Raw genomic sequence first — 19,744 nt, 5'->3', positions numbered from 1 at the left:
GATGATAAAAAGGCACATATATATATATAGGATTATGGTTATATTTTTAATGAAAACCCAGGAATGTACAATCTAAAGAAATCTTGAGAATGAAGTTCTTTAGGAAATCTTGAGAATGAAGTTCTTTAGCAGGTTTTTCTAAAGTGAAGAGTCACTGGTATGTGAATTTATTTTCTCTCCCATGGGGCTCACTGCAGTAAGCAAGCCTTTACTTGTGCTGTTTCGAAAATGTAGTCTGGGAAAGAGGTTGCTGTGGGCTCTGTGACCAACATCTCAGTTGCTGCCAGTATGTTTCCAGTTTTGACACAGGCAGATGCCTTCCTGCCATCACACACTAGTGGGTGAGCCCCACCAGCCTGACCTGTGGTGGGGTGGTGTTCCACTGCATTTGTTGACATTAAATGGGAGGTGAGAATGGGCTGGGTCTGACCTCGCCAGTACTGAATTCCACAGACGGCCTCGTCCTCACACTGATCTCTTGAAGGAGTGCTTGCACCTGGCTCACTTGCTGGTGTCAGGCCCAAACATGCAGAGACCCTCAGACCAGAGCTGAGTCTCACGTGTGGCCACAGCAGACGAGGATGACTCGTAAAGCATCACTGGGCCCACAGGCCCATGTGACACATCCCTGTGTGCTTTGAAAACCCTGTATGCCCCAGGAATGAGTCACCGTGGAGTCTGGCAATCAGCTGGTCAGCTGTGGCCCGCTTCCTCCCAGGGACACTCATGCTGGGCGGCTCTGCCTGACCCCCGCACTGGTGTTGGCGCTCTGGCTGGGCAGAGGGGCCCTTTCTGTCTGATGTGGGCGCTGTGACTTCAGACCTTCTCCTCCACTCCCTGTAGTTGGGCTGCCTTCTGTGGGATGAGGAAAGCTGACATTTGGCTGATGAGTAATTGTCAGGCTGAAAACGAACCCATCCTGAAAGCACAGATCCCAGCTGTCAAAACAGCAGCATTCTGAAGTTTTATGGGCAACTTATTTTTGGAAGAGGGCATGCTGCTGAAGCGTCACTTTCCTGGTGACAAGGGCAACAACTTCTTCCTCACGCCCATTAGAGCACAGACCCCCTAGTGGGACAGGACAGTGGCCCCACCCTGGTCTGTGGAAAGCTAGGAGGCACCACAGGCCAGGCCACTTCTCCCCGCTCCCCAGTTCTCCTACAGAAACCCTTGGACTTTGTCCTGGATGAGACTCCATCCAATGCACTTCCAGATCTTGGCTTTGCGGAGGGTACAAGAGTGAACATGCAGGTCCTGAGGGTGAGGTGCCCTGTCCAAGGCCAGGCAACTAATAACCACTAGAAATAAAACCAGTGAGTGAGTGCCCAGTCCCTCTACTCTGCTGCTACTGGCCAGCTTCTCCCATTGGGTGCCCAGGGGCACGTGGCATTGAGCACTCAGGGTCTAGCTGGGGATGAGAGGAGGGAGCAGGAGCCAAATTTGCTTCAATAGTGAGTGCAACTTGAATTTGGAGAAAGAAGGCACAAATCAATTAATTAACACAGAGCCAGGTCTGAGGCATGGCTGCCAGGTGTAAATCAGGGCTCTTGTATTTACCAACGGTGAGATTTTAGGCAAGCTCCTTTACCTTACAATGCCTCAGTCTCTGTGTCTGCAAACTAGAGATGATAGCATCTACCATCCTGAGTTTTAAGGAGGAATAAATAAGTTAATCTCATAATGCTTAACATAATATTTGGAACAAAAAATTAGAAATCATTGTTAAGAATTTGAGAGTTCATCAAGGGCCAGATCCCAAGAATTATGAGATAGATACAGATATAAAATTTATATCCCTGAGGCTTCTAATAAAATATTAAAAGGGGATTTGATTTTGCAGTTTTAGAAAAAAGACACTTAACATTGCCAGATCATTTGTGAAATGGTATTTATTCATCTTCTCAATGACTGGAGGTTTTATTTCCTAGTTCATTTTTTTCCTGTGTCCACCAAGAAACACAGATATAAAGCATTTTTTAAGGTGTCACTTTCATACCTGAATGATGGATGGAACCCAAGAAAACTGTTTTAGTCAGAAGTTGGATTTCAACTGCAAGGCATTAAACCAAAATTCATTTTTAAAATAGTAATAAACTCTAGAAATGGAAAAGAATTTATGAATCACCTGTACTTGCCATGGGAGTTCTATAACCACCCCTAGAGGGCAAAGTTCACCATAACTAATCAGGATTGTGGGGGGAATTTACCCTCTGCTGACACAGTGCTCCTGGACACTAAGAGATGAATACGACAGCATGGCCGGTGATGGACAAAGTAGAGATTTGAGTGGCATTACAATGACCATGAGCCACTGGGCACATTTGATTCCCACAGCAAATTCAGATTCTGTTTTGCCAAATTCTACCACTGATACCACCTTCCTTTTTTATTGCCATATTCTCACATTGCTCATAAAGACATGGGATATTTTTTTCCAGTCTTCCACACCCAGAAGATCTCAACTAATGGAATCAGCTCAAAAAAAAACCAAAAAACAAAAAACAAAAAAACCAAAAACAAAAAACACATATACACACCCCATAAACCCTACCAGAAGGCAAACAGAGTGGCCTCAACAGGCTGCCCTTCCCAGAAGGCAAACAATGTCAGCATGAGGGGACATCTCTAATGTTTCTCTAATGTTCTAAAGAACTTGCAAGTGCTTTTCCATTCTGTCACATAACTGAGGGCGATGGCAAGAAAGAATAGAGAGCACTGGCATCATTGTTTAGTTTGCTGTGGTTTCGTTTTGTTTTGTTGAGCACCCAGACAGTGGTGGTGGGAGCAAAAAGCATTCTGTCACCTCAGAGGGATAGAACAACTTTCTACCATCCTTTCCCTCTAGGATGACATCACTCTTGGGGCAGACTTAATTATTATTTGCATGATATTTTATGTGCTTAGTAATTCCTTCTAGGCCACATCTTAATAAAGCATGAGACACATTTTCATATAACATGAAAATAAAGCTAATGAGTCTTTTTAGAGGATCCATACTCTTTCTATCTATAATCTCAAGTAGAACTTAATAAAATGTTACTGCTTTATGATCTCTTTGTATAGCTAGCAGTAATAGCTAGATTTCTGCCTTCTAACTTATTTTTTCTCTCCTTCAATTTATATCACCTTAGACAAATCTCTTAGACTTCAGCTTGTTTAATATTAAAATACAAATAAATGTCTTCACCAACTGCTAAAAACTAATTATTGATTTGTCTCAGTCAGGGTTCTCCAGAGAAACACAACCAATAGGAGACATAGATTTAAATATTTATTTAGGAATGGCTCATTGCTGTGATTGTGGAGGCTGGCAAGCCAAAACTCTGTGGAGCAGGCCAGCAGTGGAAGAACTCAGGCAGGAGTTGATGCTGCAGCATTGAGGCAAAAATTCTTCTTCCCCAGGAAACCTCAGGTTGCTCTTAAGGTCTTCAGCACATGAGGCCTGCCCACATTACAGAGGCACATACCCTAAGTAATCTCCTTTACTTAAAAACAGCTGGTTGTTGTAGAAGCTAATCGCAACTACAGCATGCCTTCTCAGAAATATCTAGACTAGTGTTTGACTAAACACTGGGCACCACGGCCTAACCAAGTTGACACATAAATTAACTAACCATCACAGTCTACCCATTGTCAACTCGGCACCCATACCCATCTCTGTAAACCATCCTTAGTCTCCAAGTAAAGACAGTAGTGAAGTCGTACCTCTGCCTAACATGATACAACTTTTCTCCGTACCACTGAAAACGCATGAACCCTTTCCCCAGAAAAGGTTGCAAAGTCCTTAGGTGATGTTCACTCTTCTCCTTGATGTCTTATAACTTAAATGCTGTGATGTAAAGTCAGTACGACTTATGTTACATGATAAGGGGATAAGAGAATGACAGAAACAAAAATATTTTATATATATGATATATATATATATGCATACATACATGCACCAACATATTCATAACAAAATAAGTAGGAAATAGCCGTGACAATTACAGTTCTTGTTTTCATAACTGCTTATAACTTCTTCTGTTACTCCTTTTGTATTCCCTTTGCCTTTCCCAAGCACCTTAGCTGGTTGTGGTTCTTTACGTGGTGGGGTGACCCAAATGTTCATTCCTGAAAGGACTGGGCCATTATGCCTGTATTGGGTTTTTGTACTTCTTAATTGACATTCATCACAGGGTACAAGGTACCCTAAGGGATGTCTTGTATTCAGGCTCTTCCTCACCTCTATTGTGGAGCAGCAGCCCAACTTCCCCGTGGTGGTCAGCATCATTTACCACAGCCAGCACAGTAATTAATTTCTTTACGTCTTGATTCAGAGTCAGGAGAGTCCAAAATGGCTGGGCAGCAGTCTTAACTTTAGTTCAGTGGAATTATTTTTGAGTCTTCTGGTGGAAACATTTGTTCCTTTGGAACTAACACTTCTAGACCAGCAGAGCAGAAGGTCATGAGGACAGAAATCAAAAATTTTGCAGTTGGGTCGCTAGGGGCAACAGTGAGTATTACCATTTCTATTTCTACCCCCTGATTCCTAGACATGTGAATCCTGGCCATGAGAGAAACAGCACCACGTATTGGGTGCTGATTTATAGCCTAAGCGGCTTCTTGGAGAACCTTGCCCCAACCCTGCAAGGTACTGCCACCTAGCTGGCACTATAACTAAATCTTCAAAAGGCCATTCGATCAAGCCAGCTGCTTCAGGATAGTAAGAAACATGGTAAGACCAATGAAATCCATGAATATGGGCCCACTGACATACTTCTTTTGCTACAAATTGAGTTCCTTGATCAGAAGCAATGCTGTGTAGAATACTATAATGGTGCATACAATATTATGTAAGTTCACGAAGAATAGTTTTGGCAGAAACATTGCATGCAAGGAAAGTGAAACCATATTCAGAGTAAGCGTTTATTCCAGTAGAAACAATATGCTGCCCATTTCATGGTGGAAGGGGTCCAAGGCAGTCAGCCTGCCACCAGGTTTCTGGCTGGTCACCCCAGAGAATGGTGCCGTATTGGGAGCTCAGCGTTGGTCTTTGCTGCTGGTAAATTGGCCACTCAACACTGGCTATGACCAAGCTGGCTGTGGTGAGTGAAAGTCCATGATACTGAGCCCACACATAACCTTTACTCTGCCACAGAAGCCACTTTGACAGGACTGACTGGGGAAAGAGGATGACTGGTATCCACAGATGGGATCACTAAAATCCTCCCCTGCTGAGGTCAGCCTTTGGTGAGCATTCACATGGGACACAAATTTATTTCCATATTTCTCTCCAATTAATAAAAATCTCTCCACGTACCACTTTCCCAGGCCTCCTGTCATCAGTTTTCCAGTCCTGGCCCTTCCAAGTCCCTAACCATCCAGCCAAACCATTGGCCATAGCCTGTGAATCAATGCAGTCACACCTCTAGCCATTTCTCATTCCAAGCAGAATTAACAACCAAGGACTTGAAGTGCTGCTCAAAGTTCTGCCCACTTGGAGGATTTCTCTTCACCCCTGTCCTTGTTGGATGCCCCATAAAGAAGCTGTAGTGCTGCAGCTGTCCACTTTGGGGTGGTTCCTGCATGTCTGTACATCAGGCCTGAGTCTTCTCTTCCTTTGTCAAATGATCATAGGGAACTCCCTGAGAGGCCATAGATGCAGGCTGAGAGAGAGAAGGCAGTGTAGCAGGAGTTGGATCAAGGGTATTTAGGCCACTGTGCCTTAGGGCCTGCTTGGGCCCGATCATGTATATACCACATCCATGTAATGATGGAATGCTGCTGTGCACTCCCAGCGTTAGAGTTTGATAACTAAGGTAACACCCAGTTCATGATGGGCAGCGCAGGTCACATGGTAACTTGGCAGCCCACGTTTAAGCATTCATTCTCTAGTAAGCCCAGTAGTGGGCTCAAAGCTATTTCTCAAGAGGAGAGTAGTTATTTGAAGAGGATGGCAGGGGTTCGCTCCAAAATCCTAAGGGCCTGAGCTGCAATTCTCCTATATGGGCCTACCAAATGCTCCAAACAGCATTCCTATCTGCCATTGACATTTCAAGCCCCATTGCGCTTGCCGGATCATATGACCCAAGTGGCAGAACAGCCTGGACCTGTTGCAGCGTCTTCTCTGGTTCTGGGCGCCACTCAAAACTAAGTTTTTCTGGTCACTCAATAAATGAGCTAGAGTAGCACACCCAAATGAGGACATTGTTGCCTGCAAAATCCAAAAAGGCCCATTTGTATTATGTCTCTTTTGGTTGTTAGTGGGACCAGGTGCAACAAATTATCATTCACCTTAGAAGAGATAGCTCAACATGCCCTGCACCAGTGGACCCCTAGAAATTTTAGTGAGGTAGAAGGCCCCTTAATTTTTGCTGGATTTCTTTTTCACTCTCCGACACATAAAGTCTGGTATCCAATAAGCTTAGTGCTCACTAGGTCCAATCAGCATAGTGTCATCAATATAATGGACTGATCTCTTATGAAAGGACAAAGTGATCAGGATCCCTGTGAACTAAATTATAAATTATAAATTGCAGAGTTGATATACCCTGAGGTAGAAGAGTGAAGGTAAATTGCTGCCTTGCCAGGTTTAAGAAAACTGCTTCTAGTGGTTTGTTAAGAGGGATGGAGACAAAAACATTTGCTAGGTCAATAACTGCAAACCAGGTACCAGGAGATCTGTTAATTTGCTCACGCAATGAAACCACATCTGGCAGAGCAACTGCAGTTGGAGTCACCATCTGATTAAGCTTATGATGAACCACTGTCATTCTGCAAGAGCCATCTGTCTTCTGCACAGGCCAGATAGGAGAGTCAAAGGGGATGTGGCAGGAATTCCACCCCTGCAACTTCAAGTCCTTGATGATGGCTCTAATCTCTGCAGTCCTTCCAGAGGTGCAGTACTACTTCTGATTTACTTTCCTGGGTAGAAGCAGTTCTAGTGGTTTACATTTGGCCTTTCCCACTGTAATAGCCCTGGTTCCATAGGTCAGGGAATCAACATGAGGGTTGTGCCAGCTGCTGAGCATGTCTATTCTAATTATGCATTCTGTATCTGGGGAAAAAACACAGAATGGGTTCAAGGACCCACTGGACCCACTGTGAGATATACCTGAGCTAAAACTCCATTGATCACCCCACATCCATTAGCTCCTACACTGACTGGTAGATCACAATGACATTTTGGGGCTCCTGGAATTAATGCCATTTCAGAGCCAGTGTCCAATAGTCCCTGAAAGATCTGATATTTCCTTTTCCCCAATGCACAGTTATCCTGGTAAAAAAGCTTTAGGTCCTTTTGGGAAAGGCTGGAAGAAATATTAAGGGCATAAATTGTTGGCAAAGTAGTGGGGTCCTTTCTCAGGAGAACCTGGGTTCTCCTTCACTGAAGGGGTTCTGGGCTTGTAAATCGTAAGTCTGGGAATTGACTGAGATGCCGTGACCCTCTGTTTTTGTGATTCTAGTTAGACTTCTGTTCACTAGACCTAGAACTCTTCTGCTTAGACAGATCAGGTTAGAATTCAGTGAACTGCCAGCTACTTCCTAGGGACACTGTGATCAACCACCCAGTGCCATAGCTCTACGCAAATCAGACTATTCTGACTGATGATTTGACTCTGCTGTCCATTATGGTAACCACAATCAGCTTGTCTTTGGCAATTAAGTGCTACCACTTGGTCCCAGTTACTCCCATTACATTCAGGTTTCCCAATTTCAGTGCCGCAGTTCTTACTGTAAGGTCTGGTCTACATAGAAGAGTGATCACAGACCTCTTCAAGGATGCTGAAGCTCTCTTCATAAATATATTTCTCACAGTAGCGGTGGAAGGTGTGTCCGGCCCATCCCCGGGCAGGTGAGCAGGTCTTATATGATAAATCCACTCTAACATTCCAGTCTTCCTAAGGATTTGGATGCCTTTCTCCACAGTATACCAAGGCAGGTTTGGCATTTCAGCCTAATTTACTATATGGACCCTTTGGTCCATGTTCCAGCCAACCAACCAAATAAACTGTTAGAGCCCTTTCTAGTCTCTTGGGCCATAACATTAAATCCAGAATCTGTTTAGTTAGCTAAAATCAATAAATTCAACTTGCTCTAATTATGTTTCTTTCACCATTATCCTATACCCTTAATATCCATTCCCACACATATTCACCAAATTTATTTTTATATAAATTGGAAACGTCATGTGGTTCTGTTGCAGTATAACGCACTTCTTCATGGCCATACTTTTACCTCACCCTTTGGGGCCCACTCAGGCTTGAGCCTAATTATAGGTCTAGAAGCAGAGGGCTGTGGTGGAGGTGGGTCCTGAGGATGTCGGCATTGTCTTGCAGGGCAGCTGCTTCGGCAGGGGCAGAATGGGTTCCTCAGGGAAAGTAGGACAACCTCTTCAGGTTGCAGGGGCTGCTTCTACTGGCACAGAAGACTTGGGGTTCAGTGTCTCAAGCTTCATCAGAATCTAACCGTTCGTCGCCATTCCAATTTTCAGGATCCCGGTCCTTCCCAATCGATGCCCTCACTTTAATAATAGACATTCTGTGTGGTTGGGCGTTCAGTCTGCATGGTAATTTGGCCACTTGTAGGATGAAACTCCGGGTTGAATTTTCAGAAATCTCAGCTCTAGGGTCACAGGAGGTAAGAGTTTCTTTCAGGACAGATGTAAAAACTTTCAGGTCGCTTATGTGTCACTTGAGCTGGGAATTTGAAATCCTGAGCTCAGCATTTTTCCAGTGCAGTTAAAAGCCATCAGCTCATCTTATTATACTCACAAGTTTGACAGAAATTTCCTAAGATGTCATATATATGGTTATCCAGAACTTTACCTCTTAAAAATGTTTGATGAGTCTATGGCCATGCTACCCTGAACACGCCCGATCCCATCTGATCTCGGACGCTAAGCAGGATCAGGCCTGATTAGTACTTGGATGGGAGACCACCTAGGAAGACCAGGTGCTGTAGGCATGAAAAAAAAGAAAGATGTTCAATGAGGTGTATCTGATGGTGTTAGTTTGTATATCTCCATTGTCACACCATCCGAAGGAAGATCACTGCTCTCTTTACCACTGAAAATAGTCATAGGGCCTTTAAATCTAATCAGCCTAGAGAACCAATTTCAGAAAACACAAAACCAATTGAGAAAACTCACGTTTAAGGTTCTGTTCCTCTAGAAACACTCTTGGCACCAAAATCTCTCCGGAGAAATAGAACCAGAGGAATCGGCTCATGTGTTGGTGGAGGCTGGCACGTCTGAGATCTGTTGGACTGGAGACTCAGGAAAGAGTTGACATCGTAGTCTGGAATCCAGAATATGAGGGGCAGGCCAGCAGGCTGAAAACTGAGGCGGAAGTTGATGCTGCAGTCTTGAGGCAGAATTTCTTCTTTCCAAGGAAACCTCAGTTTTGCTCTTCAAGCCTTCAACCAAACAGAGAAGGAGATAAGGAACCCCTGCATTATGGAGGGTAATCTCCTTAAAGTCAGATGATTGTAGATGTTAATCATATCCACTTTCATGGCAACAAATACTTTCATGGCAACATCTACACTAGCATTTGACCTAACAGCTGGCCACCATAGCCCAGCCACGTTAACACCTGAAATTAACCAAACAGGTTGATATCCATAGAAAACTATGAACTGATTAGGTGAAATATTGCTAATAATTCTCAAAGGCAGTATTACTTAAATAAAAGTATAAGAGATGTTGCCAATGCTGGTTTTGTTTTCTAAGATTTCAAAATGAATATGCTGTTATCAACTATTTCTCATGTGTAGCTGTACACAGAGTCATCGTCGAGGTGACTTGGGGACTAAGGTTTAAACTCATTATGTGAAGTTACAGGTGAAGTAAAATGCTTCCTGTGAGGGATGTAAATCACTTTAAATTTCTCATTATTGTGCAACTTAGTAATAAATCAGTACTTCAGAAGCAGTGGGAAAGAAGTCACAAATTTTCCAGGGCTTACAGAAAGGGAGGGTGTTATCATTGGTTTCCATGGCGTTCGAGCTCTCTAAACAACTTGACACGGCTTCGGATCTTTCTATTGGGCCACTACAAAGGTTGTTAGAAGGATGCCGAAGCAGTGCTGGAAAGATGCAGGGAGGTTGTCCACTTCTCACCATATATAGCTTAAGGTTCCTGAGTTGGGGCCACTTTCTCCATCAGAGCTCTCTAATTCCCTGAACTGGACTTTCAGGATTCCCAGAGCCAGAGGTGAACATATATAAGGCAGGAAGTAAATGCTCACAGAGTCTTCTCTCGGGAAAAGGCACCTGTGTGTAAAGTACTCCTGGCAAAAGGTCACTAAGAGACCTTCACACATGAGAGCCCAGATTCACAGTTTAGCACTAGAAGGGGATTTGGATGTCATCTAAGCTGAATGGACCCACCAGCCCCTAACCAGGCCAGCAGCCCTGTCTGCAAAATTCCTGAAGAGGGATCGTTCAGGTTATGCTAAAATTCCTCTAGGGACAGGGAACTCACTATTTAATGAAGGAGCCTATTCTATGCTGGACTGACCTATTGCTGAAAAACTCATCCTCTCGTTGAGTCACAATCTACAGAGTCTATACACATAAAAATATATAAATACACACAAATATACACATATGCGTGCATGTACATGTGTGAAAGCATGCACATGCATACACACACATGCACATGCACTCACACATATGTGCACTTACATCCATAAATGCACATCCCACGGAGTTGGTCCACTTGTGCGGTTCCGCCACCTCAGTCCGTTTCCTCTTCTAAAAATAGCCCTTCTGCTATTATGTCATCCTCCAAAGGCTTTTTTAAGAGACTATTTTTAGAGCAATTTTAGGTTCTCAGCAAAATGAGCAGAAGGCACCAAGACTTTTCAAACTCGCCTGCCCCTACACACACGTGGCCTCCCGCACTGTCGGCGTTTCCTCCCACTCGAGCGTCATATAATTGTTACAACTGATGAACACCCATTGACACACCATAATTGCCCGAAGTCCGTCATTTACATTAGGGTTCATTCTTGATAGTGTACACTGTATGTGTTTGGACAAACATATAACGATATATATCCATCATTATAGTTTAATACAGAGTATATTCGCTACCCTAAAAATCCTGTGTTCTGCCTATTCACCCATCTTCCCCCCATCCCATGGCAAGGGTAATCTTTTTCTCCATAGTTTTGCCTTTTTCAGAATATTATATAGTTGGGATTATATACCATGTGACCTTTTCAGACTGGTTTCTTTCACTTAGTAAAATACATTTAAGATTCCTCCACGTCTTTTCATGGCTCGATAGCTCATTTCTTTTTATCATTGAATAATACTCCACTATATAGATGTACCATTGTATATTTATCCATTCACCTACTGAAAGATTCTTGGTTGCTTCTAAATTTTGGCAATTGCAAATGAAGCTGCTATAAACATTGTGTGCAGGTTTTGTGTGGACTTAAGTCTTCAGCTCTTTCGAGTAAATAAATACTAAGGAGTGTGATTGCTGGATTATACGCTAAGAGCACGTGTTTAATTTTGCGAATTGTCAAAACTGTCTTCCAAAGTGGCTGTATAATTTTCGTCCCCAGCAAGCCATGAATGAGACTTCCTGTTACTTCACATCCTTGGCAGCATTTGGTGTCATCAGTGTTTTAGATTTTCACCATTATAGTAGGCGTGTAGTGCTATCTCATTGTCATTTTAATTTGCAATTCTCTGATGACATAGGATGTTGAACATTTTTTCATCGGCTTATTTGCCTCTGTATATTTTCATTGGTGAGGTGTTCAGAGTTTTCACCCACTTTTTAATTGGGTTATTTGTTTTCTTATTGTTGAGTTTAAGAGTTCTTTGTATATTTTGGGTAATAGTCCTGTATAACATTTGCCTCTTGCAAATATTTTCTTCCAGTCTGTGGCTTGTCTTCTCATTCTTTTCACACTGTCTTTTGCAGAGCAGAAGTTTTTAATTTTAATAAAGTCTGACTTATCAACTATTTCTTTCATAAATCATGGGTTTGGTATTGCATCTAAAAAGTCATTGCCAAACCAAAGGTCGTCTAGATTTTGTCCTATGTTCTCTTCTAGAACTTTTATGGTTCGGCATTTTACATTTCATTTAGGACTGTGATCCCTTTTCAATAAATTTTTCGAAGAGTACAAGGTCCGTGTTGCATTCTTTCTTTTTCTTTCCTTTTTGGTATGTGCACGTTCAGTTGTTCCAGCACTATCTATTGAAAAGACTATATTTTCTCCATTGTATTGCCTTTGCTACTTTGTCAAGCATCAGTTGACTATTTTGTGTAAGTCTGTTTTGGGGCGCTCTCTTCTGTTCCACTGAGTTATTTGTCCTTTTCTCAGTACCATTCATCTTGCTTATTGTAGCCTTATACTAAGTATTGAAGTCAGGTAATGTCACTCCTGCAACTTTGTTCTTCAGTATCGTGTTGGCTATTCTGGGTCTTTTGCCTCTTCATATAAATGTTAGAATCAGTTTATCAATACAAAATTGCTTGCTGGAATATTGATTAGAATTGTGTTAAATTTACATATCAAGTTGGAAAGAACTAACATCTCAACAATAGTGAGTTTTCATATCAATGGACATGGAATATCTCTCCATTCATTTTGTTCTTTGATTTCATTCATCAGAATTTTGAAGTTTTCCTCATATAGACCTTATACATATTTTGTTAGATTTATATCTAAGTATTTCATTTTGGGAGTGTACTGTAAATGGCATTGTGCTTAATTTCAAATTTCAGTTATTCACTGCTGGTACATAGGAAAGTAATTAACATTTTTATATTAACTTCGATCCTGCAAACTTGTTATAGTGTATATTAGTTTGGGGAGGGTTTGTGCGTATGTGTGTGTCAGTTCTTTCAAATTTCCTATGTAGACACTCGTGTCATCAATGAATAAAGACAGTTTTATTACTTCATTCCCAATCTGTATACCTTTTATTTTCTTTTCTTGTTTTTTTTGCATCAGCTAGGACTTCCAGTATAATGTTGAAGAGTGGTGAGAGATACATCCTTGCCTTGTTTCTGATCTTAGCAGAAAAGCTCCTAGTTTCTCACCATTAAGTATAATGTTAGCTGTAGATTTTTTTGAAAATGTTATTTCTCAGGTTGAGAAAATTACCCTCTGCTTCTAGTTTGCTGAGATTCATCATGATGGGTGTTGGATTTTGTCAGTTTTTTCTGCTTCTATTGATATGCGTGGTTTTTCTTCTTATCCTGTTGGTGCGATGGGTTACATTAATAGGTTTTTAAATGTTGAATGACTCTTGCATAACTGGGATAGATCCTACTCGGTCATGGTATATAATTTTTTAAAACATTTTTATATTCTATTTACTAATATTTTATGAGGATTTTGGCATCTATGAACATGAAAGATACTGGTCTGTAGTTTTATTGTAATTTTTTCATGTGGTTTTGGTGTTAGGATAATGGCCTCATAGAACGAGTTAGGAAATATTCCCTTTGCTTCTGTCTTCTGAAAGAGATTGTAGAGAATCGGCATAATTCTTCTTTAAATGTTCAGTAGAATTCACTAGTGAACCCATTGGGGCTGGTGCTTTCTGTACTAGAAGGTTATTAATTGTCGATTCAACTTCTTTAGTAGAGGCCTATTCAGATTGTTTTTGTGTAAGTTTTGGCAGCTTGCATCTTTTAAGAATTGGTCCATTTCATCTAGCTTATCAAATTTATGAGCATAAATTTATTCATAATATTCCTTTGTTATCTTTTAATATCCAAAGGATGTGTAGTGATATCCCCTCTTTCATTTCTGATATTAGTAACTTGTGTCTTCTCTTTTTTTCTTAGTTTGCTTAGCTAGAGGCTTATCAATTTTATTGGTCTTTTCAAAGAACCAGCTTTTGGTTTCATTGATTTTCTCTACTGATTTCCTGTTTTCAATTCATTGACTTCTGCTCTCGTTTTTCTTTCTTTTTCTTTTTCTGCTTCACTCGAATTTAATTTGTTCTTCTTTTCCTGCTTTCCCAAGGTAGCAGCTTAAACTATTGTTTTAGAGCTTTATTTTTTTCCGATACATGCATTCAGTGCTATAGATTTCCCTCTGAATACTGCTTTCTCTGCATCCTACAACTTTTGATAAGTAATATTTTATGTTTTTTAATTTCTCTTGAGATTTTTTTCTTTGATCATGTGTTATTTAAAAGTGTGTTGTTTAATCTTTAAGTATTTGGAGATTTCCTAGTTATCTTTCATTTATCAATTTTTTGTTTCATTTCGTTGGTCTAAGAGCAACATTGTACAGTTTTTATTTTAAATTTGTGTTTTATGGCCCAGAACATGATCTCTCTTGGTGAATGTAAGCTTGAAAAGAATGTGTATTCTGCTGTTGTTGGATGAAATAGTCTGTAGATGTCAATTAGCTCTAGTTGGTTGATGGTGTTGAGTTCAAATATGTTTTTAATGATTTCTACCTGATAGAACTGTTGGTTACTGATACGGGGGTGCTGAAGTCTTTAGCTAAAGACTTTTAAGTCTAGATTAAACAAATGCAGAACATGGAACAGTTCTTGTGCCGTGGAGCTCCCAGCACCTGAGACATTTATTTACTCAAGAACTGTTTGGTGACACTGCGTCTCAAGCATGTTTATAAGCGTTGAGACCCAGGAGTGAATAAGACGAGTAAGGTCCCTGCCCTTCTGGAGCTGACATTAGGGTGGAGAGCAGAGAAGCATGTAAACAAAGAATTTACAAATCTCTTCCTGGGTGCTTTGAGCTGAAATTAAACAGGACAACAGAGGAGGGGTGTGGTGTTTTTGACAGAGACCTCAATAAAGAAAAGAGGCAGCAATGCAAGGAGAAAACGTGTGTTCCAGACACGGGGAACAGCAAGAGTAAGGACCCTGAGGAGACTAAGCTTGGACATTTAAAGAAGGCCAGGAAGACCAGGCTGGCTAGCAAAAAAGAACAAAGAGGTAAAAGGCGGGTAACAGAGGTCAGCAGGCCATCCAGGGAGAACTGATGGGCCACAGTGTGGAGTCTAGATTCGAAAGGAAGTGCAGTGCAGAGCCTTTGGTGGTTTCGAACTAGAGAAATATTTACCCTCGTAGAAAGATCAATGGTGGGAGGCATGTGAGAGTCTCAGGAAGAGATGAAAGTGCCATGGAGCAGGATGGGTTCTTCATTCTGGAATAAGGTGTGAATAACAAACATAATTACATTATCGTTAAAGATGGGAAAGGGAGATAACAAAAAGATAACTGACTTGACCACAGAGACCAGAAAGATTTTTTTAATAATGAAGACATGGCTAGAATGTTCTCTACAAGACTTGTGCTTATTTTTACAGAAAAACTTACTCCTGATATGTGTAGGAGTGTGTGTGTGTGTGTGTGTGTGCGTGCGTGTGTGTGCGCGCGCGTGTGTGTGTGGAGGGAGAGCGAGGTTAAGTATTTAAAGGATTAGACAGAGAACTCATTCACTGATAGTAGAAATGTAGGTTGGTACAACTACTTTGAAAAAGAGTTCAGCAGTATTTAAAGAAGTTAACCATACCACCTATGAGCTAGCCATTCCACTCCTAGATATTTCCCCAGGAGAAATGGAAGCACATGCCTATACAAAGACTCCTATATGAGTGTTCACACCAGCTTTATTCGTACCAACTCCAAACTGGAAACAACCTGAATGTCAATGAACTAATAAAGAATGGATGAACAAACTATAGTACAGCCATAAAATGGAATACTACTCAGCAATAAAAATAAATGAGGTACTGATCATACAATGATACAGATGAAGCACAAAATCATTAAAGAAAGACAAAAGAATATGTATGGAATTATTTCATTTATATAAGATTTTAGAAAATGCAGACTAATCTATAGTGACAGAAAGCAGACCAGTGGTTTCAGGGGGCCAGGGAGAAGCAAGCAAAGAACTCCAGAGGGGCAGGAGCAAACATTTAGGTGTCATGGGAATCATGCTGTCCCAATTGTGGTGATGTGTCACGGGTGTAGATATGTGTCAAAACTTACCAAAGTTATAAAAAGAAAGTTAAGACAACCGTTTATTTTTTTAAAGAATTTAGTGTATTTGGGGGAAAATATACAGTTTAGAACCTGAAGACAGACTGAGCATGATGTGCATATCTATTTCAGAAACAGTACATCTACTTTGATCTTATTCTACTTTGCTACTTACCTTTCTGATCTGACTGTTCATCATACAGACTGTCTTTGTATCCACCACACTAGGCTATGCTCTACTGAAGGAACAAACCGAAAACATGAACATCCAAAACAGTAGTTTATTTTTCATGCAAACCTATTTTTGTTTGTTTTTTGTTTGTTTGTTTTTCCATTTAGCTTAAGTCACTAATCCAGGTCTCCTCATCCCATGACTCAGGCTGATGTATCTGCCACCACTACCATTGCTGGCTGCTATGGCAGAGGGAAGGAGACCCCTCGAAAGTTCCCCATGAGCAGTTAAATGTTTCAGCCAGAAGTAACATGCATCACATTTGCTCACAAGTTTTCCCACAATCCATTGCTCAGAAAGAGATGATGGCTCCACCCAATTCCAAAGGGTCAAGAGGGAAAACATTATGCCAGGAGGGGATCAAAGGGTCTTCCTTTTCCATTGACTCCCTATCATCTTAGCTTCCACATCCCCAGTTGAAAATAGTACCAAGAATTAAGTCATAGAAGATAAACTAACCTATAACCCATGGATTACTTATCCTGCCCCTTTGCAGGGAATATTTCTTGTTAAACTTTTCTTACATTCTCCTTTGCTAAGACTATTTGACCACAGGCAAAGTAGATGCCTGACTTCTCCAGAAGGTCAGAGCTATGTGGCCAGTCAGCCATGTAATGTGGTCTGGGACTGTGCCATCTTCCTCCATGGATGGATTAGTAATTCATGGAAGAGCAGAGTGGGCCTACGAACTAGGTGGGCCTGCAGAACTGAGTTAGTTTGGATTTTGACACCACAGTTTCTTTCAGATGTCCATCCTTTTCTAATCTTGTTTATGTGATGATAACAATCACACATGACCTCATGATGATGGTTCCTTAAAGAAATTTAAGAGCAGTGGCCAACGTAAGATTGGACATGGATGAAAGCCCAAATCAAGGCCCTTATTCAGGGAAGTGCTGCTGGCCAGGGTCCCAGCTATGCCTAGCAGGGCAATAGCAGGAGAGGACCCGACCAGCTGGCCTCCTGAGCCTACGTCTCTGAGGTGGTCCCCAGGCTGGGTGTGCATCTCACATTTCCTGGAAGCAGTCTGTCTGTCTTAAGCACGCAAATACAGGAAGAAAACCCAAATCATCCTACGGAGCTTTCAGGGCTGCCTGTCAGTGCTTGGCATGCTGTCAGACCACCATGTGTGCTAATGGAAATAATAGCTTTGATTCATAACTGAACCTTGGAAATCCTGCATCCCTTTGATGAAGCATGCTGCCCCTTTTGTATGTACTGACCAACCTGCTGCTGCTTTTCTGGTGGATGAAATGGTTTCTATCCATGTGCTTTGTTTTAAAAAAAATTCAGAAAGTACATGAGCTTGGCATACCTGGGTAAACAATAAACTATTTAATCCTTCTTGTTCCATCCAGAAATCTTTCAGAAGGATGCCAGATTTTTCAGAGATCTCATCTGAATGCATTTCATTTAATCTAATAATTTGTGGTAGCACTGGTTTGTTCTAGAGAAAACAATGCAGAGGCCTGTTGGAAATCCAAAAGCAAAGACATAGTTATCCTAATAGAGCAAAGCCATTGAACAACCCAGACCCCCTAGAGGGAGCAGGACCATTCTGGTTTCTCATCTCTGCCCTTCTGCCTTTTGTTCTGATCTCCTCTGAAACAATTTTAAAGGAATTAATGTTATGCTACAAATCCTACTGGGTTAGTGGGGCCTTCTTCAATGAAAAGATGACGGCACTGGGCTGAGGTGGCTGGGGAACAGGCTCACATATTGCTTCAGCTTCTTGGGTGCTGAGTCCAGAAAAAATTGTAAAGAACTGAAACTTCAGCATTTTAATCCCCCCTCATTTAACAATATTAAACGTATTTAACTCTGCCTCCTCTATGTGATAGTTTGCCTGGGGAGGACGGGTTCTCTCTTAGAAGAATGTGATGCCACCTGGAGGCCTGGTCTGCTCCTCATTCTGTGTCTAGGCTCCTCTGAGGACTTGGAGTTGAGACTTGACCCTGCCTGGGCTGGAGCCTTCCTTTTGGCCATGGGAGCACACTGGGCTCCTGGACGTCTGTCAAGTGCAAGTTGGCAGCACACTCAGAATATGGAGTGCTCTGGGGCACCAGTAGTGTTTGGCTCCGGATACAGGACAAATGCAACAAAGTCTAAGCCCCTATGGTCCATTGTTGAGGAGGTAAAATAGCAAATGCAGAGGTTAAAGATAGCCTGAACAACATAGTCATGTGATGTGTGACAGCATAAAGCAGAGGAGAGAGGAATAAAGCCTTCCTGGCATGCTTTCAGAGAGAAAGGGTTTCCAAACGGCCATAAGAGTGTGAGAGGCTCGTGGGAAAGGATTGAGGAGGGCTGTATAGCTCAGTGGAGGGAGGCGGGGATTTGGCCAGTCCTGCAGCTGACAGGAGACTCATCCACCTGCCCGGGAGACTCATCCACCTGCCCGGGAGACTCGTCCACCTGCCCCAGGCTGCCCCAGCTCACTGCTGAGCCTGCCCTGGAGTGGGCCCCAGTTTGCCTGTCTGAAAAGCCCCTGAGCACCCGGGGTCCCTGGTGATCTTTTTCCTGGCATCTCCTAACTGCTCTCTTATGCTGCTTGATCTGATCAGTAGAGCTATCTTCACTCCTAAGGCAAACCGTCCCTGCATGCTGACACCACCTCCACCCCAAGGTCCACTTAGATATTGCCTTTCCTTTAGCAGAGCCGGAGGTCACGGGGCGGAGGTCACGGCCATGGCCTGGGCTGTGGTACTGGAAGAATCTTTCCATGCCTGCGTAGAGAAAATCTCTACCCCTGCTGGCAAGGTATTGCATACTTGGCCTTCTCACCTCCCTACCCTGGCCATGAAATGCTACTTGAATAATTACAAGGCTGAGAGAGACCTCTGGGGAGAAGGTGCCCTGAGTGTCTTATACAGTGATGAAAATGCCCACCAAGGGCTCTGAGCCAACTGGGCAGCGTCTTCCAGAGGGAAACGAGGTGCTTGATCAGATGCAGCATCTTGGGCAAGCAGTTTAAATGTTTTCTTATGCCGTAATGGCCTTGTTGAGTTTCACACTGCCATCTCTGTGGCTCTTGCTTATATTTTTTAATCTTTTTTTGTTTCTTAGTTCCTGTAAAAAAGCCTGTCTCTTTGATTCATTCGAACTTGCATAGTTTAGATTCCCTGGGTGTTCTGAAGACTGTCCTCTGAGAACCTTTCTACCCTAATTCTGCTCGATCTGATCAGCAGAGCTATCTTCGCTCCTAAGGCAACCCTCAAAATCATAATGGGCCTTCTAGTTTCTGAATGCCTCATTGGTGTGAAATGTTAATCTTATTGGTTTTTATGACCCTGATATTCGGTTTGATTGTATTAGGTTATCTAGAAGTCTTCATGTTTCCAGTAAGAATGTATTGAAGTTTAGTTCTCAGCATCTTTCCTCACAGAGTTCTTCTCATCTATTATTTGAATGCCTGGGTTGCCTTTCAATTGTACATGTTTCTAATATTTCTCTAAACTTCTCCAACAAAATCTGTTGGGATGTGCTTTCATTTTTTCCATCTCACACTTGTTTACCAAAAATACTGTG

General features: G+C 42.1%; 1 protein-coding gene and 1 non-coding gene across 6 annotated transcripts in view; both read left to right on the top strand.

Moving 5' to 3' along the window:
* Positions 1-19,744, top strand: part of SH3RF3 (SH3 domain containing ring finger 3) — a 342,553-nt gene that overhangs the window by 309,767 nt on the left and 13,042 nt on the right. The gene's annotated exons all lie outside the window — the stretch shown is intronic.
* LOC120594749 (5S ribosomal RNA) lies at positions 8,828-8,946 on the top strand. The gene has a single exon (XR_005650676.1). It is a non-coding gene; the product is annotated as a 5S ribosomal RNA (ribosomal RNA).

This window comes from Pteropus medius, unplaced genomic scaffold (genome assembly GCF_902729225.1).
Source record: "Pteropus medius unplaced genomic scaffold, Ma_sr-lr_union100, whole genome shotgun sequence".
In the NCBI taxonomy this organism is placed as follows: Eukaryota; Metazoa; Chordata; class Mammalia; order Chiroptera; family Pteropodidae; genus Pteropus; species Pteropus medius.
Note: the sequence above shows the minus strand (reverse complement) of the source record. Positions and strands in the feature narration are given on the sequence as shown.